Consider the following 19324-nt stretch of genomic DNA (forward strand, 5'->3'; position numbering starts at 1 on the left):
TCTGAGGAATACACACAGGACAGACTGTGGACGGAGGTGCCCATCCTAGAGGCCCTGCCCTCCATTCCTCTGCCCATGGGGGGTTCCCTGTGATACTTGTGGTCTCATCTCCCAGAGAGATGGATACACCCCTGTCATGTCCAGGGCTTCCCCAGACTTGGGATTTGATGTCGCGACTGAGACTGGGGCTTTGTTGTCCACTGTTGAGTCTGGCCCTGAATCTGCCCCTTCCCACCATTACCTCTGATCACCTGTGTTCTCGCTGTTCTCCCTGGGTTTGAAGCTTGTCCTCTCTTTTGGTTCTTTCCCCTCAGAGGGCCTTTTTCTTCCAGTTCTTTGACCTCGGGACAGGTCAGATTTGACCACAGGAAAACAAAAAAAAAATTAGCAAGTTTGTTTGACATGTCAAGAACCGGAATGTACAGCTTGATTTTAAGGAGAAGAAAAAGTTCCAAAGCTCTACCCCTTACCCTAGGACATGCTCTACAGGAAATATCCTGCAAGCCCTGGATCAGCTCTTATCCAGAAATGGTTAACACCCAGGGGGATTTTTCTACACCACCTCCCAGTTCACATTCCCCCAATGTGGCAAAAAGGGTGCATCCAAATCATAAACCCAAATTCACCCTAGGAGACCAGAAGACATGGCTGGGGTGAGTTCATTTTCCTTCAACCTGCCCTTCTCTCCTCCTACCAAGCCCTGCTTCTTTCTCTGCCTCTATACTGCTGGGAAGGGCCCCAGAGTTGTTTGTTTAGGGCTTTATGTCCACTGCTCACCTGCAGGCATGTTTCGCAACAGCCTGCCATCTCTCTCATTCCTTCTCCTCCAAAGAACTCAGTGACACCCCCTTCACCATGACACCTCAGCAGGGCCCCCCCAATCCTCCCAAGTCCCACTGAAATCCCATTTCCCTTTCCCTATTTATGTTGCGCTCATCCTTATGGTCCCAAGATCTCACCATCCAGATGAGGCCTGTCCTGTCCTCTCCTGGGCCAGGGGAGCCTCTGAGGGGACCTGGTGTCTGCGGTCAGCTATCTGGGACTTCTTCCATCCAGATCTCCCTTAGGGCTGGAGTTCTCTGTGCACTTGGGTTGGGAGGGTTGGGGTCACAGGGGAAGGAGAGTATGATCTTCCAGGGGAGCTGGGTGAAACGAACCTGAATGGAGGTCTCTACTGAAGGGCCCACGTTTCCAGCCCAAAGGCCCTGCTCCTCCTAGTCCCGGGGTTCTAGCACGTCTTCAGGTGCTTTCCCATCTTGCCTCGGTGGTGCACCTGCTCCTTCTGCAGCCTGGTCTCCTGCCTCTGCAGCCTGTCCAGCTGGTGCCTCAGCCTCTTCAGTTCTTCTCTCTGCTTCTCCAGCTGCTCCTCCAGGCGCCTGCAGACCGCTCTCTTCTCCCTCACCTCCCTCTTCTTGGTGGCCATCAGGCAACGCCTGGCCAGCTGGTGGCAGCGTCTGGGCCTTCGCTGGACTGAGCGTGGCAGCTGCCTCTCCAGCAGCTCTTCAAAGAAGACCCGGCAGCTGAAGCCCTGGCTCACACCATGCTCCGCGTGGGCCACGAGGGCCTCCCGGGACTGGAACACGCGGCAGCAGGCCACGCAGCGGAAGCCGTGCTCACGGGTCACCAGCCACTCCGGGGTGGTTGCGCGGGGTCTCTCCCCATGCTCCTCCCGTTGGTCAGTGGGCTCCTGGGTACAGGTCTGGGGCCCCTCCTGCCAGGGCTCCAGGTTGCTGACCAGGGACTCAGTGTTGGCCAGACTTGGGGCAGAGCCGATGGTGCTCTCCTCAGAGAGCTCGGCCTCAAAGACCTGGGGCATCTTGCCCACGGGGTCAAAGGAGGTTTTGGTCTGCCAGGCGACCGCCACCCCCTTGACCGTGTGCACCTTGGTGAAATATGCGCACCTGACCCATGGCTTTCCTGGGGCAGCCCCGTAGCTGGAGGAGTGAGAGGGCTGCTCGGTGGAAGATGAAGGATAAGAATTCTGAGATTGTTTTGGAATCTTCCTTGGCCTGGAGCTTCGACTTTTTTCTTGGTATGTTGCTGACTGTTGCGCATTTTCCTCTTGGATAGAGACCTCTGAGAATAGAGAGTTAATTTACTTGAGCTTTCAGGGTCCTTATTCTCACCTGTGACCCCAAAGCTTTGGTCATAGGGACCCCTGGAGGCCTTTCCATCACCACATCCTCCACCTCTGCAGACCCCATGGTTTCTTTCTTCTTCCCCAGAGACCCACCACCCTTTGGGGGCACTGCTGTGGAAGACAAAGTCTCCATTGTAAAGTGGCACTGTTTATGATAGTTCATTTTTTAAGAAGTTATTTTTCTTTAATTCCACATTTATTGAATTCCAATGAATTTGTTCCTTTGGAACTTAGAAATGACCTCATTCCCATGAAGCTTCATAATAAATGTGTGACTTGATGTTTTGTATGCGGGTGATATTCTTAGTAAATTTGGAGGGTAAACACTCCAGAGCAATGGTAACCTCTTTTCATCCTCTTTTTACTGAAAGGCTTTTTATAGAGGAGGTATACGTAAAGAGAAGAATGTGTATATTTAGTTATGATTCTTACATGTATACCTCTTCCTTGCACCCCTATTAACCCAGCCACAGTAGAAGATGAAAATTGTTTTTCTCAGAATAGAAGCCCAGTCCTTAGTAGATGAAGTGAGGCAGAAAGAGATGGCCGTATCTGAGAACCTTGATGCGAGAACTTCAGATGGAGAACACACAACCTCCTCTCCTGTGTATGTCTCCGTGGGTTGTCTATGTCAACCTAAAGGTCTGTGTATGCTTCTGAATCTGTGGGAAGGACTGCAGAGTTCAGGATGCAGAAAGAGATGGAGCTAGGTTGGGTGCGTTGAATGGAGGGAAAGCTCGAGAGAGAGACAAGATTCAGAGAGGGAACATGCCAGCAGTTGGTTAGAAGGATACAGAGATCAAGGAGGGAGCAGAAAGCAGGGCTCAGCCACTGAAGGGCAGAATGGGGCAGCAACAAAGAAGACAAGGCGGGGGCACACTAGTCGGAGAAAGAATGGATAACTAAGAATGATAGCAGAAAATGAGTTTAGCTATAGTTGGAATTTTAAAATTCTTTCCTGCTAGACTTGGAAAACATCATGCTAAATGGAATAAGTTAGTATTTGCCCTAAGTATAGGGCAAATACTGTACAATGTGACTTATATGAAATAAGGAAATATATAGAAAGCAAAGATTATTGGTCATTGCCAGTTGTGGGCAGGGGTAAGGGGAAGTTTTTCCACTGGGGCATTGAGGTTATGTTAATGGTTGTAGAAGAGTTTGGAGACGGATATTGAGAATGGTTACATGACTTGAAGAATGTAATGAGTGTCACTGACTCATACATTAGAAATTATTCAATTACAAGAGAAAAAAAGATCTATACTATAGCTGTCTTTACCTAGAAGAATTGTTAAACCCTTAGGTAAAGATGGTCAGGAGACCTTGGAGGAGAAAGGAAATCCCTAGAGCTAGAGGGGCAGGGCCTTCCTGGACCTTCTTCTGCTTGAGTCCAGGCTGAGAACTGTGGCAGCTTACATTGACTGGGAACTCTGAATGAACGTGTGGTACTGTGCTCCATCACACCACCCTCTCCCAAAACCTCCTGATAAATTTGATATTTTGTTTTAATTCGCATGATATATTAATTCAGTCTCCTGAAAAAATTAAGTACAAGTCTTTGTAACCACCCTTCTCCCTGGTTCTATACCCACTGCCCCAGTTGCCCACCTGCGTTCTTTCCACTAACAGAGCAGGAGAGTTCACAAATCTGACTTGTCTGCTACTGTTATGGAAAGCCCCTCAGATGACAGTAGATTTCTATACTTCACTCACATATTTATTCCTTCATTTATTTATTCACAGTATAATTTCTTACTGTTTACTAATTGACAGGAAGTTTTTTCAGGTGAAAGCCTCAGTGATCCCTTGTGGTCCTTGTTTCCGGAGTGAATCAAACCTCTTGCTGCCCAGCACCCATCGCACAGACTGAATTTTTCTCCCACCCTTACCTTGGGCCTTAGAGAAAGGCCTCTTTCTCATGTATTGCTGCTCCATTCTGGCTGGGTGAAGATGAACCACGAAGGATGGTCACCGGCAAGATGTTTCTCCTCCTCCCACGTAGAGATGATGTCCCAAACTCTCACAAGTTGGGGACCTTGATTTAGGCAGAACCGTTTGTAATTTGGTATCCAAAGTCGCTCTCCCACAGGAGACCTCAGACCCACAACCTCTCCAAAGAGCAGTTAGGATCTGAGTGAGCACCAAGGTTTCCAGTAACCCTTGTGTGACATCATCGCTGACATCGCTCAGTTCCAAGGGCCCAGTTTGAATCTAAACAGCGCACTAGGAAAAAACATGGCAACTGTTGTGGGAGAGGATAGGAGGCTGGGAGGAGGGAAATTGTATCTTAAAAATGAATTGAGATGTTCACTTAAAGAAGTCAATATCCAAGAGGAAGGAAACTGTGAGTTGAGGGAATAGAAGAGTATAATGAGTCGCTGTTTCTCCCAAACCTCTTCTCTGGCCCTGCATCAAATCTCTCCAGCTCTAGAAACACAATGTCCACTCTGAACACCTCTCAGGCCTCCTTTGCCACTTAGGCTTCACACAGGCTGTTCCCTCTGACTAGTAGACATACTCTCCCTTCAGTTGACTGGTTCCTCCTCCATGGTACCCAGTCTGTGCTCCTGCTTTATGTATTCAGAGCACCTAGTAATCCTCCATCATAGCACTGAGTCATAGGAGATGCTCATTTTCCAATTTGTGTCTTCCAAATGGGTTGTAAATAACTTGGGAACAAAGATGAGGTCTGCCTCATATTTGGCAGTCCCAGAAAGTGAGACAGAGCCCCACCCATAGGAGATACTCAATGTATATCTATTGATTAGATAAAAGAAGATTCTTCCAAAAGACTCACCCTTCGTAGCCATCCGTGCAGAATGGAGTTTTCGGTCTGTTGCCTGGAGGTACTATCACTCAGTGGTGGTGTCTACGCCACTCTCTCTTGACCTCCTGACTCTAAACCGTGTGAAGCCTCTTGGCCTGTCCACATGCTTCTCCCTTGGAGCCACTCAAAAGGGTAGGATTACATCATCACAGAAAAGCACTGAGACTCCAGACGTCTATGGTCAACCTGCCTGGGAGGCTTAGGAGAGCCCTCGGGGAAAGGTCCACTGTCCTCTGCTTGATCTCCTTTTTTGTCCAGGGGGCAATTAGGAAAGGAACAAGTAAATTGTTGAAACATTTTAAGGCAGGGTTTGGGAAGTTGTGCTTGGTAGGTAGAGGAGAGCCTGAGGATTTGAAGGAAAATGAAAGATGTCAACATGGGAGCAGAGGGCTCGTTTTCTGTGAGTACAGATGGTAGAATGTGGGCAAGTGGTTGGAAATATAAAAAAAAAGAAAATCTCCTAACCATCCACTCGTATTTCAAAATTTAGGTCAAACATCACTTCCTGGTGGGAGCCTTTCCAACCCTACACCTGGTAGAATTTCCCATCCTGCTGCATACTCTATTGTATTTAAGAAATGCTTCTGCCACAACTAGGGACAAACTTGATTGCATTTACATGTTGTGATGGATAGCAAAAATGGCCACATGTTCTAATATGTATGTACCCATACATATTATATGACTTATAGCTCCCTTTCTCAAGAGCAAGATTCTTCCTCCACTCCTTGAATTTGGACTGATCTATGATTGCTTTGGTCTTTGGGACAGTACAAAGACTAATAGAAGCAGAGACCAGATATAATCAGACACATCATGGCGTGCTCTCTTACCAAAAACCAAACCCATCACTCTCAAGTATATTCTAACTCATAGTGACCCTGAAAGACAGAGTAGAACTGCCCCATAGGATTTCCAAGGCTGTCATCTTTACAGAAGGAGAGTGCCATGTCTTTCTTCCACAGAGCAGCTGGTGGGTACAAACTGATTACCTTTCCTTTAGCAACTGAGCCCTTAACCACTGCACCACCAGGGCTCCTCCTTGCCCTCTTGCTGCTCTTCAAACACTGAGAACCCATGGGAACAGCCCAGGCCACCCTAATAAATGACAAGAGATCATTAGAGAGAGAATCCAGCTGAGAAGAATTCAGACCCTCTGCCCTCCCGCTGACATTGTGGCTGATTCCGGATACATGAGGGAGCCCAGCCGAGAGCGGCTGAGTCTGCCCCAGACCAGAAGAACCCCAAACTGCCAACCCGCAAAGCTGTGAGCGAAGTAACTGCTTGTTCTTTTAAGGCACTTCATTTTTGGGTCATTTGTTATACAGCAATTGATAACTGGTTTGTTAACTGGGCTGTTTCTCTCTCGAGACTGCAAGGAATCTTTTCTTAATCATTTCTGTATCAACGGTATCTGGCAGAGGGTTGTTCCTGTAGTCACATAATTTAAAAGTTTCTGTCATTATGTTTTAATTTTGTTTTATAAATAAGATATGGCTGGATTTGCAAGTCTAAGCTGAGTGTACATGTTTTTTCCTAAGGTATTAATCCCTTTTTCTTGCTATTACTCATACATTTAGACATAATTCCCATATTATACTTCATATTCACTGTTCTTTTTTTTGTTATTATTCTGCCTTTCCTGTTTCTTTTTTTATTGGAATGATGAAATTTTCTTTTTCCTTCTAGCTATTTGAAAGCTGTATTTTTAATTCCTGTTCTTTCATAGTAAACATGAGATCTTTGAACATTTTAATATTTGGTATATTGTATCAAGTTCATATCTCAGTTCTCCTCTCAAACAGTAATTTTTTGCTAGCTGCCATTGAGGTGACTCCGACTAATGGTGAACTTAGGTACCACAGAACTAAAGGTTGCCAGGTCCTGTGTCATCCTCACAAGTGCCAGCAATTTAGATTCCATCATTATGGCTAATGTATCAGTCCATCTCACCAAGGGTCTCCTACAGCCTTGTTGGCCTTCTTCTTCACCAACCACGATATCCTCCTCTAGGACTGATTAATCTGTCCTGATGACATGTCCAAAGCAAGTGAATTGGACAGTATTCTCTTGTGATCTGTAAGGTTTGAATTGTCTAATTTTCAGAAATAAATCTCCAGGTCTTTCTTCTTAGTCTGTCTTAGTCTTGAAGCTCCCCTGAAACCTGTCCACCATGGATAACTCTGTTGGTATTTAAAATACTGGTGGCCTAGCTTCCAGCATCATAGCAACGTCCAAACCACCACAGTACAGCAAACTAAGAGACAGGCAGCGAGCTGAACAGGGTATTGTTGTTGTTAGGTGTCATCAGGTCAGTTCTAATTTATCGTGACCCTATATACAGCAGAACAAAACACTGGCCAGTCTTGTGCCATCCTCACACTTGTTATTATGCTAGAGCCCATTGTTGCAGCCACTGTGTCAATCCAACTCACTGAGGGTCTTCCTCTTTTTCACTGTCTACTTTACCAAGCATAATGTCCTTCTCCAGGGCCTGGTCTCCCCTGATAACATGTCCAAAGTATGTGATACAAACACTCACCATCTGTGCTTGTAAGGAATATTCTGGCTGTACTTCTTCCAAGACAGATTTGTTTGTTCTTCTGGCAGTCTATGGTATATTCAATATTGTTCACCAACACCATAATTCAAAGGCAGCACTTCTTCTTCGGTTTCCCTTATTCATTGTCCAGCTTTCACATGCATATGAGGCGTTTGAAAATGTCATGGCTTGTGTCATACACATCTTAGCCTTCAGAGTGACATCTCTGCTTCTCACCACCTTGAAGAGTTCTTTTGCAGCAGATTTGCAATACATCATTTGATTCCTTGATTGCTGCTTCCATGAGCATGGACTGGGGAACCAAATAAAATGAGATCCTTGATAACTTCAATTTTTTCTCTGTTTATCATGGTGTTGCTTATTGGTCCAGTTGTGAAGATTTTTGTTTTCTTTATGTTGAGGTGCAACCCATACTGAAGGTTGTAGTCTTTGATATTCACCGCTAAGTGCTTCAGGTCCTCTTCACTTTCACCAAGTTTGTGTTATCTGCATATCGTAGGTTGTTAATGAATCTTCCTCTAAACCTAATGCCACGTTCTTCTTCATAGAGTGCAGCTTTTTGGATTATTTGCTCAGCATACAGATTGAATAAATGTGATGAAAGGATAGAACCCTGACACAAACTATTCCTGATTTTAAACTACATAGTACCCCTTGTTCTCTCTGAAAAACTGCCTCTTGGTCTATGTACAGGTTTCACATGAGCAAATTTAAGTGTTCTAGAATTTCCGTTCTTTGAAGTGTTATCCATAATTTGTTATGATTCACACAGTATAATGCCATTTCATAGTCAATAAAACGCATGGAAACATCTTTCTGGTATTCTGGTATTCTCTGCTTTCAGCCCAGATCCATCAGACATCAGTAATGATATTCCTCATTCCATATCCTCTTCTGAATCTGACTTGAATTTCTGTTGCAACTTCTTTTTAATGATCTTCAGCAAAACTTTACTGAGTTTTGATATTAATGATATTGTTTGATAGTTTCTGAATTTTGTTGAATCACTTTCTTTCGAATGTGCACAAACATGGATCTCTTCCAATCGGATGGCTAGATTATTCGGCCAGTGCTGCATCTGTTTGTTGAAACATCTCAATTGGTACCTGTCAGTTCTTGGAGTCTTGTTTTTTGCCAATGCCTTCAGTGAAGTGTGGACTTCTTCCTTCAATACCATCAGTTCTTGATGACATGCTACCTCCTGAAATGGATGAACATCGACCCATGCTTTTGTGTGTGTGTGTGTGTGTGTGTCTGTGTCTGTGTGTCTGTGCAGTGACCCTGTGTATTCTTTCCATCTTATTTTGATGCTTCCTGTGTTGTTCAATATTTTGCCTGTATAATCCTTCACTATTGCATCTCGAGGCTTGGATTTTTTCTTCAGTTCCTTTAGCTTGAGAGATGCCAAGCATGTTCTTCCCTTTTGTTTTTCTAACGCCAAGTCTTTGCACATGTCATTATCATACTTTGTCTTCTCGAGCCGCCCTTTGAAATCTTCTCTTCAGCTCTTCTACTTCCTCATTTCTTTCATTTCCTTTAGCTACTTTACGTTCAAGAGCAAGTTTCAGAGTATCTCTGACATTCATATTGGTCTTTTCTTTCAGTATAAGGGCTGTATTAGAGGGTACCATCATTTTTATAACTTGCAAGTATCCTCTGTCAGGGCAGTTATTGACTGTAGCTGCACACCACCTAGTTCTTCTGGTTTTAGGCTGATGGCGTCTCTGGTTTATGTGGCCATTAAGGGAAGACCTTTTATTCAAAGAATTATACTTAGAGCAAAATTTGTATATTTATGTATAATTTAAAGCTTCTCCTTTAAGATTGCCTTTCCCTGAACAGAAAGCTCTCACCATGTCATTATGGGAAATACTCTTTCAGTGTGAGGCAGAAAGAGATGTCCATATTTGAGAGTCCGATGGTACAAATCTCAGTAGCCAAGACACAACCACATCAACTGTGTGTGTGGGTGGGTTGTATATGTGAACATAAGGGTCTGTATTTTCCTGAGTATGAAGGTAGGATTGGCGAGTTAAGGAAGAAAGAGATGGAAGCATCTTGGGAGTGGAGTGCAAACTCCGTGACAGAAGTTGCAGCAGGGGATCTCTCAAGAGGGTTTTAGAGGCCAGTTAGAAACCTAGGAAGCAAAAGGAAATAGGGCCAGTGGAGGGCAGCACTACAGTAGTGGTGGGGGGTAGCAAAAATAATGGTAGTGGAGAGGGCAACAAAACTGCCCTGAAAGGAGTGGCAAATTAAAGATCCTAGACAAAATTCAGGTTAAGAAAAGTAGGAATGTAAAAAAATTCTATCCTATAGCTCTCTTTGCTGTGAGAGTTTTTTTAGGCCCTTCGGGAGATGTGGGGAGAAGACATAGGAGGAGAAGGGGAGTTCCTGAATCTAGGGGAGGAGTCTGCAAGCCATCTTCTGCCCTCAATGATGTGGGCTCTGGGCTCCTTCAACTTCTCACTCCCAGAACCTCCTGAAATATTTTCTTAATTCTTCACATAGTACATTAATATCATGTCATTAGAAAATATAATAAGTACGCTTCTCTCTAACCACCCTTTCCCCCATCCTATACTCTCTGCCCTAGTTGGCCACTGGCTTCCTTCCTTTCCACCAGGTACAGATCCTAAACAACAGAGTGCCTGGAAAGCTCTCGAACTCCCAATGAATTCTGTAGCTTGATCCCTCACTTATTCCTACATTTCTTATTGATATAAGAATTTGGTTAATTGCCCACCAAATGACAGGAAATGCTTTCTCAGGACGCTCCTTCTTATGACCTTATCCATTCCCAATTCCTTCATCTTGTCCTATCATGGCTCTCTTTTCTGGTGGAAACCAGACCCTTTGTTCCATAACACACATCAGTCTGGGACAATTTTTCCTCTCACCCTTATCTAGAGTCTTAGAGAAAGGCCTCTTCCTTCTGTATCACTGTTTCCTCCTCTCTGGGTGAAGAAGTTCAATCATAATGATGTTCTGAAGGATCTTTATCCCTTTTCCCAGTTCTTCACGATGCATGACCGTTTGGTGACTTGGGGACCCCGGTTTAGTCCGGAATTTCCGTGATAGAGTAGTTTCAGATGCTCTCCCACAGGACCTCAGATCGACACCCTCTCCAAAAGAGTAGGTGAGATCAGCGTGAACTTCCATAACCCTGTGTGACATCATTCCTGACATTGCTTAGTTCCATGGGCCCGCTTTAAATAGAAACACAGCAAAAACAAAAATATGAAACAGTTCAAGTAGGAGCTTGAATACTGCCAGTCCCAGACTGGGAAAAGGGGGCTTAGATATAAAAAAGGAATTGCAGCTTTTCTCTGCACTCCATGTCGTTACTATCCCTTGGTGGGGAGAGAGAGAGTACAGGGAATCGTTACAGTGTGATCAGGAGTTGATTTGCCCAAAACTTCTCATTTGACTCTCTTGGAATCATGTCTCTCCAGCCCTGGTCATACAATGTCCACTCTGAACACCTCTCAGGTCTCCTTAGCCTCTGAGGCTTCACACAGGCTCTTCCCCGTGACTAGAAGATTTTCTCTCCCATCCCATCTTATGGCCTACTCTCTGGTGAAGCATGGTGGTTAAGAGAACTGACCCCATTGGAACAGATTGGGCTTATGAGCTCACCATAAAATGCTAAGACTCAGGAATTTGTGGTCAGCCAGAATGGGAGGTTTAGGAGTTGACTTGGGGAAAGTCCATGACCTCTGCATCTTCCAGGCTCTGCTTTCACTCTGGAGCCCATATAGAAAAGGAGCTGGTAAATGGAAGCAGCATTTGAGGAAGCAATTAAGAACGTTGGGGTGGTGATGACTTCTCAGAGGAAAATAACAGTTTCAACAGGGAAATGCTAGGGTCTACTCTTGTACGACTCCAAACTATAAATAGGGACGAGTGGTTGGAAAACAGTAGAACAAAAGATGATCTGCATCTGGTCACAAATGTACCAAATGCCTCAGTGGCTTCAGCCTGTCTCCTCAGACTTCTCTCTGGAGAAGACATGGGGCTTCCTGGACCCGGGCCTTTTTTCACCCCTTAACTATCCAATCATATTCCCAACTTGGTTGAGGCATCAGTTCCTGGTTGTGCTCTTCCCTAAATATCCTCCTGGTAGATTTGTTCACTTCTTGCTCCCTACTCCATTGTACCTGCAAAACCCTTTACCACAGTATAAAACACAATTGCATTTACCTGTTGTGGTTGATGTAAGAAATGTCTACACATTTATCCTCTCTCTGTGCCCATGCCTTCTATGAGACTCTGGAGCGCCTTTCATTAGCAGTAGGAGTCTTTCTCCATCCCTTAGTTGGGGCTGACATTATTGTTTTGGACATTGGGATGGTAGAAAACCTGATAAAATGAGAGAGTTGGAAGACTTTACATTGAGACTTCCCTTTTGTTGCTCTTAAACCCTGAGAACTCATGGGAACATCCTCAGGCTAGCCTGCTAGATGATGGAAGACCAATGGAGGGAGGATCTAGTGGTTTCACTGACTTGATGTTATGAACTGGCTCCCAGCTACCTGGAAGCAAATTGTAGACACATGAGGAAGCCGTGTTGTGAGCCACTGACGCTGACCCAGATCAGAAGAGCTCCAAACTGACAACTTGAAAGATTGTGAGCTGGTAAATTGTTGCTCTTTTAAGACACGACAATTTGGGGTCATTTGTTACAGAGCAATACATGACTGATACAACTGTTAACTTGGCTGTTTCTCTCACCAGGCATTGAGGGAAATTCTCTGAGTCATTTCATCATCAAGAGCAACTGCCATAGGGTCTCACATGTAGCTATTGTATAGTAAATCTTTGGTGGCTCCATGGATGAATGAATAATATGAACCGTAACTGTGAATCTGCACAAATTCATGTGTGCAAGAAAACATGATATTTCTTTCAATCAACTGAATTCCAACTCAGAGCTCTTGGCTTACAAAATTGGGGTGAAATTTTAACCTTACTTATTTTTAGGGCTTTGTTTTTTTTTTCCGTGTTGGTTTATTTTTAGGGTGCCCCTCACCCAGATATGCAGTAATTCCTGGAGTCTAATGAAGGACCAAGGTTTGGAGAAGAGCTTTAACACACTCATTGCCCCAGTCTATGTGGGTGATCTCTCTAGAAGCATTGCCTCTGCAGCTTCCTTTCCCAGCTGGAGCATGAGAACGTTGGCAGGGCTGGGAACGCCATAAGGGAGTCTGTCTACTTACGTGCCTGCATCACCCTTTGAGGTGCTGCCACTTACCCCAGGGCTTTATCAAGAAGCAGACCTCACCCCTTCCTAATGTCTAGGACTCTGCTGTCTGACTCCCACTCTTCCCCTGGGTTCCAGTTCACTCACTGTGATTAATCCAGTGAGCTGAGGCTTTTACCATAGACTCTTCAGAGTCTCCAGGCTTCAGGGATTCAACTCTGTGAGTCCAACTACCTCTCTGAAATGAGGTAGGGAAGGAAAGAAAATGCAGAAAGATTTTATGTTGAATTTAATGTTTCAATAAAATTTCTTGCCCTGCGTTTTCAAAGGGTCCTGCCTAACGGTTCCCTCTGTTCTCTTACAAGATGCAGGACGATGAGGAGGGAATGTTTGTTGTGTCATAATCTGTGGAAGGATGCAAAGTGCACATGGGGTTCGTTACTCCTGATGCTCACACTATTGCAGCCCACCTACTGGGAAATTACCGTAAGTGTTGCTGAGTCCCTCACACATCCACACTGAACAGCTTTCGGATTCTCATAAGCAGGAGTTATTTGTGTCCTAAGATGAGCCACTCCTTGGAAGCCCTACCCTGTCCTATAGGGTCGCTGTGAGTCGGAATCAACTGCATGGCAAGAGTGTTTTTTTTGGAGAGGGGTTGATATTAGCTGCAGAATAATGTTTAAAAAAATGCTGACAGAGTAGCAGGTGAAACCAACACAATGAAACTGAAATGAAATCTCTTTTTCACACTTATCGACCCCACAGTGCCTTCGAAGTGTGTACTTTTCACTGGGTTTAGAGGAAAGAGAGAACTCTTCACGAGAGAGACACAGCTTGGGACACCTCCAAAATCACACGCCTCCTCCCTGATGTTAGGTAACATTCCATGCTGTTTGGCTGGTTTATCATCTGACTGCTCCACACAAATAGAAGGCCCGTGCAGGCAGGAGCTTCTCTGCTGTGTTGCAAGAGTATCCTGGTTCCTAGCACCTAAGAAGCACTCAAAACTGATTTGAGTGAATGAATGAGTGGGTGGGTTTTTATAAAAACCATGGTACTGCTCTCTTTATGTAGTTACAATAGTGAAAACAGGGATAAGGGAATGGAGACTAGTACTTGTATAACTTAAAGTTATATAAAATGAGAACAGAACTTCTATAATGAAGAGAGAGACAAAAATAAAGTGTACTAACTGAATGTACCCCCTTCACTTTGGTTGGAAAGAGACATGGTAAAGTTGGGTTGTTTTTCCCCTACTGATTTATAAGTTCTATATATTGAATTGAAAAGTTAGTCTTTTAGGAGTCAGAAATATTTCTATTGAGAGATAATTCACCCGCCATAACATTGCCCTTTGAAATGTGCACAATTCTGTGGTTGTTAGTATATGGACAGAGTTGTGCAACAATCACCACTGTCTAGCTTCACGATATTTTCAGTGCCCTGTAAATAAATGCCCTACATATTAGTAGTCATCCTCATTATTCCTTTCGTCCAAGACGTAGCAACCACTAATCTACTTTCTGTCTGTGTTGGTTTGTCTGTTCTGGACATCTCATATAAATGGAGTCACGCACCATGCGGTCATTTCTGTTTGGCTTCTTTCACTTAGCATAACGTTCTCAAAGTTTGTCCATATTGTTGCATGTATTTTAATGACTAATATTCCAGTCTACGAATATACCACAGCTTGTCTATCAGTTCATGACATTTGGATTCTCTCCATATTTTGGGTATTTATGAATAATGCTGCTATGAAAATTCTTTTGTAAGTTGTTATGTGAACATGCTTCAGCTCTCCTGGGTACATACCTAGGAGTGGAATTGCTATGCATGGTAACTCTATGTTTAACTTTCTGAGCAAGTACTTAACTGTTTTCCAAACTGATTGGATCGTGTCACATGTCCACCAGCAATGTATGAGGGTTCCAGTTTCTCCACATCCTCACCACATATGTTGTCCATCCTATTGATTTGAGCCATCTTAGTGGTTTTGAAATAATAGTGCGTTTTGGTTTTGATTCGCATTTCCCTAATGACTAATGAGGTTGAGCTTCTTTTCATGTGATTATTGACCATTTCTATATCTTCTTTGGAGAAATGTCTAGTCAAATCCTTAGCCTGCAATTTTTTTTTTCAGCTTTTTGCCTGTATTTTTGCTTTCTTCATATAGTTTTTGCTATGCCAAAGATCTGTATCTATATCTTACCAGTTTTAGCCTTCACAGCTTTGGGATTTTTAGAAAATCTTTCTCTTTTACCAATAAAAAGCAAAACAAAATCTCTCATAGTTTCTTCTGAAATTTTTATGGTGGCATATTTTACTTTTAAGTATGTGATCCTTTTGGAATTTTTTTTCCTGCAAGCTATGAGAAAAAGGATGAAAATATTTTTACAGGTGATCTAAATGATTACCAAATTGCTGCAAACATTCCTTTTTGCCTTTTTGCATAAGCCATATCTTAACTGCATTTTCCCATATTCCATATAGAAAAGCATTTTTACAGAAGGAGGCCCGCCATTCCCAGCCATTTCATTTTAAGATTTTGCTTTGCTGCAATAGAAATCCCTTCTATTCCTTTTCTACACACCTGTTGTCATAGCCAATAAAAATTTTGTGTGAGTAGGACTCCTGTGAATTTATAAGATGAGGTTGAATTTTATAACTGGTTCCATGTGGTGCAGCCCAGCAGAAGGACAGACAGAAGCAGTAGCTCCAGAGGGAACAGAAGCTATAAGCACATGAGCCTCTAGAGATTTGCTCTTGAATTTCAGAGAAAGCTCTAGACTTTTCTATATAAACATATTATATATGGCCATCACCTTAGAACAGACAGAGAATAATGCTTTGAATGTGAAGCATTCAGGACAGAACTGGAGAAAAATGTAGAACAATCTTCTAACTCACAAAAAAAACACCAGACTTACTGACTTGACAGGGATTGGAGAAACCCTGAGTGTATGGACCCCAGATATCCTTTGAGGTCAATAATGAAGTCGCTCATGAGGTTCACCCTTCAGCCAAAGATTAGACAGGCCCATAAAACGAAATGAGGCTCCAGCAGCATACTAGCCCAGGAACAAGGACTAGAAGGTAGAAGAGGACAGGAAAGCTGGTAATAGGGAACCTAAGTTGAAGAAGAGAGAGTGTCGACATGTCATGGGGTTGGTAACCGTTGTTATAAAACAATATATGTACTAGCTGTTTAGTAAGAAGCTAGTTTGTTCTGTAAACCTTCATCTAAAGAAAAATTTAAAAAGTTAGGCTTTCAGAATGAGAGTGTTCATTCCTTAGAAGTATGTGCTTTGTTGAACATATCTACCCATTTCTATTGGGTATGTATCTAGAAGTAGAATTGCTGGGTCGTAGGATACATGTGTGTTCACAGCTTTAGTAGATATGGCCAAAGCATTTTTAAAGTGGTTGTACCAAATTACACTTTCACTAGCAGTAAATTAGAGATCCCTTTGCTCCATGCTCTACCTAGTAGTTGGTATTTTCCATCTTTTTCATTTTAGCCATTCTGGTGTGTGGGGGATAGTATCACATTGTGACATTTTGTTAAGAGTTTCTCTGATAACTAATGAATGTATGTTGGCCATACAGAAATCTTTTCAAGTATTTCCTCATCTATTGGACTTTTTTTTTGTTTTTGCTTTATAAACGGTTCTTTATATATTCTAGAACCAAGTCCATAGTAGGACATAGGTATTGCAAATAACTTCTGCTACCATACGAATTCACCCTTGTGGCTTGTCAAGAGCTTTCAGATTCAGAAACCTGCCTTTTATAAGAACAGGCAAATGTATAGTAACGAAAGTTTATTAGGGGTTAACGGGGCAGGAGGGAGGAAATAAAGCAGTGTTATTGCATACAGAGCACGGAGTTTCAGTTTATGGTGGTGGAAAAATCCCATTGATAAGGGTAAGTTTGCACAGCTGATTAATGTAATTGCTGTCAATAGCTTGTACACCTGTACAACTTGTTCACTTGGCAAAGGTTGTGTGCAATATTTACAGCAGCAACAAAAATGAGCAGCTTCTGAGGCAACATTATAGTCTGCAATTGATGAGATGTATTCTTTTATTATACTTTTCTCAGTTTTCTGGTTTGTTAACATGTGACTGTTAAAATCAAAGATAATAAAGCGTTTGCATGATGAAAGTGGTAACAATGTCTATTCCACCCATTGTGTCCCTCTGAAGCTTAAATGAGGAACTACATGCCACTAGCAGTCGCCCAGCCTTACTTGGCACTCAGGAAATATTTCATTTCTCCCACTCCTCTGGCTCACGGTCTTCTCCCCTTGTTTATTTGCTCTTTTCTCTTTCCAGCTGGCTGCATGTGACCACCAGGCTTCCTGACTCCATCATTCTGCTTTCCATACCAATGTTATTGTAACCTTGGGATCTTGGGCAGTGGTGAAAGTTACACACTGTCCCTGCCATTAGGAAGGGGACAAGCCAGTGCGGGTGGGAGGGGCAGTGGGGAAATTCGGCCTAGAGAAAGGACAGGCCACCTTCCAGGAACCACACTGGCCTTCAGAGAGCTTTGTTGGCTGTGGTTCACCTGGCCAGCTTGTAGGCGTCAGGGTGCCCTAGGGCTCGGTGCTTAGTTCTCTCTATTGACACCCTCTGTCTAGAATGACTCAGTGAGTCCACTGCTGTCTATCTGTAGCTAAAGATGCCAGCTTTGTAGCTCTAGTCAAATTCCTCCTGGGTGCAGACTCGTATATTCAAATGTCAGCCTAACTCTCTGTATCGACCTCTTTTGTAAAATGGGCATTATAATGGCACATTCCTCATAGGACTATCATGCAGAGCAAAACTCTTAAGGAGAAGCTTTTACAAGAGCCCCTGACACCAGTGCATGTGCTCAGTAAGTGTTAGCTGTTAGTATTATTACCTGACATCTCCACGTGGACGTCTGACAGCTATGCCATGTTATCAAGGCCATGAAGCAAGTCTTGGTCCCAAACCCATTCCACCCGTATCAATTTCTCAAGGCTACAGTGATGGGAGTCTGTGTGTTTTTCCACATAATGGACATGGTTAAAAAGGTTGACCAGGTCCTTCATAATAAGTTGCTCCAAAGTTCATATGGGTGACCATTGATACAAGTTACAGTCAACTAATATAGAAAAAAAAACAGAACCACTCTCAGCAGCTCATGCTTGGACTCTCAGTCCAGAATGTCTGGTGAGGGCACTATTATGGACTGAATTGTATAACCCCAAAAGGTATGTTGAAATCCTAACCACTGTACCTGTAAATGTGACCTAATTTAGAAATAGGGGATTTTTAAAATTATGTTAATAAGGCCATACCAGTGTAGGGTGGGTCCTAGACCTAGTCCCTTCTGAGTTATAAAAACAGCAGAATAGACACAGACAGGAGCAGATGCATCTACAAGGCCAGGAACACAAAGGGTGGCTGGAAGCTGCTAGAAGCTGAAGTAGACATGAGCCGTGCCCTGAATTCAGACTTCGAGCCTCTCCTGAACTGTAAGAAAATAAATTTCTGTTCTTTAAAGCCACTCAGTTGTGTTATTTTTTTCTTATGGCGGCACTAGGTAACTAACACACATATCTGTGCTTATAAATCCAGCCTAGGGTAAAATAGTGCTCTCCCCTCCTTGTCTAGCCCACCTGGATCCTGCTGTTTCCCTATCAGTGTCCTCTGCTTTCACTAAGCTACAAAAGAGCCGGCTTGATGCTGAGGCATAGAAATTCACTTTATTTTTTACTTTGTATTTATGATTAACTAGTATTAATTCTAATGTTTTCTATGGCTTTTAAAAATTTCCTGTGAAGACATTCGTATAATCTATGAATAATAACAGTTATACTTTTTCTTGTCATTTCGTTCTAGCTTCGACCTCCATTGTTAAATATTTCATAGAAATAATAAGAGAAAGCATCCTTGTTTTATTGCTAATTAATTTTAAAGAGAATGTCCCACATTTCGCCATGAACTATCATGCTAGTTGTAGTTTTCCAAGTTTGGGAACTCCTTTTTTTGTTCCTAGTTTGCTCAGAGTTCTTATGTCTCAGTGTGATTGGATTTTATCACTACTTTTCGCCATCTCTTTATGTGAGCCTTGTCTTTTCTTCCTTAACCTACACATGTGGTGGATTAAGTTATTAAATGTTTAATGTTCACTCGATTGCATGCTGACAATAAACCCCCTTGATCGTGGCGTATTACATGGTTTACACTTGTCTGGAGTTCTTTGCCAGCATTTTATGTAGGGTTTTGCATCTCAATTACTTATACCTTTCTTTTCTAATTCGGTATCAATATTAAAGTAGTCTTAGGGATCAAGTTGGAGAGCATCTCATATTTTTCTCTTCTTTGGTGACTATGTACAAGATTAAGATGATCTGTTTTTTGCATGTTTGCTGGAACTTGCCTGAAAGTGGTCTCCCAAACCTGAAACCATTTGGCCATCGAGTTGATTCCTTCTTCTTAGGGAGATCTTGAACTACTGACCCATTTTGTATAGTGATTAAAGGCCATTTCTGGTGCCAATTTACTTAGAAAAATTTTCACTGCATGTTGTAGACTGCTAGGATGTCATCATTAAATA

The 19324-nt window shown here is 43.1% G+C and overlaps 1 long non-coding RNA gene across 12 annotated transcripts in view; it reads left to right on the forward strand.

Annotated features, from left to right (window-relative positions):
- Positions 1–19324, forward strand: part of LOC135229505 (uncharacterized) — a 598703-nt gene that overhangs the window by 453544 nt on the left and 125835 nt on the right. For 3 of the 12 annotated variants that reach the window (XR_010320180.1, XR_010320185.1, XR_010320184.1), the window contains one exon: positions 13099–17045. The exons of 4 other annotated variants lie outside the window; for them this stretch is intronic. This is a non-coding gene — a long non-coding RNA (uncharacterized LOC135229505). Of the gene's footprint in view, positions 1–13098; positions 17047–17070; positions 17369–19324 lie in introns of those variants that run through there. 5 more of the 12 variants (XR_010320181.1, XR_010320182.1, XR_010320187.1 and 2 more) reach the window with 5 other exon arrangements.

Source organism: Loxodonta africana, unplaced genomic scaffold (genome assembly GCF_030014295.1).
Source record: "Loxodonta africana isolate mLoxAfr1 unplaced genomic scaffold, mLoxAfr1.hap2 scaffold_32, whole genome shotgun sequence".
NCBI lineage: Eukaryota > Metazoa > Chordata > Mammalia > Proboscidea > Elephantidae > Loxodonta > Loxodonta africana.